Source organism: Anabrus simplex, chromosome 7 (assembly GCF_040414725.1).
Source record: "Anabrus simplex isolate iqAnaSimp1 chromosome 7, ASM4041472v1, whole genome shotgun sequence".
Taxonomy (NCBI): Eukaryota; Metazoa; Arthropoda; class Insecta; order Orthoptera; family Tettigoniidae; genus Anabrus; species Anabrus simplex.
This window is the reverse complement of record NC_090271.1, coordinates 200,382,404-200,383,812: the sequence shown is the minus strand read 5'-3', so window position 1 is coordinate 200,383,812 and position 1,409 is coordinate 200,382,404. Positions and strand designations below refer to the sequence as shown.

The 1,409-nt window shown below is 42.6% G+C and overlaps 1 pseudogene; it reads left to right on the top strand.

The window, feature by feature from the left end:
• The first annotated feature begins 961 nt into the window (after positions 1 to 961).
• Positions 962 to 1,080, top strand: LOC136877897 (5S ribosomal RNA; annotated as a pseudogene).
• Positions 1,081 to 1,409: the final 329 nt, after the last annotated feature.

Here is a 1,409-nt window from a genome sequence, read left to right as displayed (position 1 = left end):
CATGCAGTATTTAAAAACAGGTGCGTACCACAAAGTGACACGAGATACTGTAGATAACAAACTTACTTTACGATGTATGGTTGTTCCTCGTTCCCGGAACCTACTTGTTTTGACACTTCATCATAGTGACTGAAAGATATTTAGTAACAGAAATAACCTTTAGAATAATTTCTTATCTTCACAGAACGAACTTAGGAACTTATAATGATACAGTCGTGTTGTGTGCTTTTTTATTTGCTATTGGTTTTATGTAGCTGTAACACACAGAAGGATTTTGTGGCGCAAGGATAGGAAAGGGCTAGGAGTGCAAAGGTAGAGGCCGTGACCTTTAATATAAGGTACATTCTCAGCATCTGTCTACTGTGAAAATGGAAAACCATGGTGAACCATCATCAGGACTGCCGACGGTGAGATTCGAAACCCACCATCTCCCAAATGCAACCTCACAACTCTGCAACTCAAACCGCGCAGCCAGTTCACTGAGTGGTAGGAAATGAAATGGCGTATGGCTTTTAGTGCCGGGAGTGTCCGAGGACATGTTCGGCTCGCCAGGTGCAGGTCTTTTCACTTGACTCCCGTAGGCGGCCTGCGGGTGGTGATGAGGATGAAATAATGATGAAGACGACACATACACCCTGCCGGGAATCGAACCCGGGACCCCTGTGAACAAAGGCCAGCACGCTAACCATTTAGCCATGGAGCCGGACCTCTCAGTGGTGATTATAACTAAAGTGAGTGAATGACTTATTATTTGCAAGGTATTGAATAGATCTATCAATTTCAATTCTAGACAACCGCCGGCTGCAACCATTCATTGTTGACTCATTCCTCGCTCTATGAATTGCTTTCCGTGTGACGATTTGTCTCCAATATCTGATGGCCGAGTGCAGCAGGTAACAACTCAATGCTGCGTGATCATCATCGTTAATATTACCAATTTGGTAGCACCATAAAGTAAATGGCCGACGGCCATACCATGTTGAATACATCGGTTCTCGACCGATCATCGCAGTTAAGTAACATTGGGCGTTTTCAGTATTTGGATGCCTGACCGCTTGGAAACACCACGTGCCGTTGGCTCAATAGCCTTTTCGGTCTACAAAGCCAAGAATAATGGCCGGGAGTGTATGAGTGTGACCTTAAGCAAAAAAAAGTATGTCTGTCTGTCTGTATCGACGTAACAGGAAAAACGGCTTAATATAATTTTCGGAACTCGGTTTTACGTCAAGGATAGTGGGATTGTGAGCTGGGCTGTATATTATTTGGTTAGTATTCAGTTACTTAGAAATATTTAGCGCTCCAAAACAGGAAATGTTCAACTTCTCCGTTATTATTAGCCGTACCAGAACACTGTTCTTAATACAACTTGTGTAAAATGTATTTTTTAAAATAATTTATGTTTCATGTGT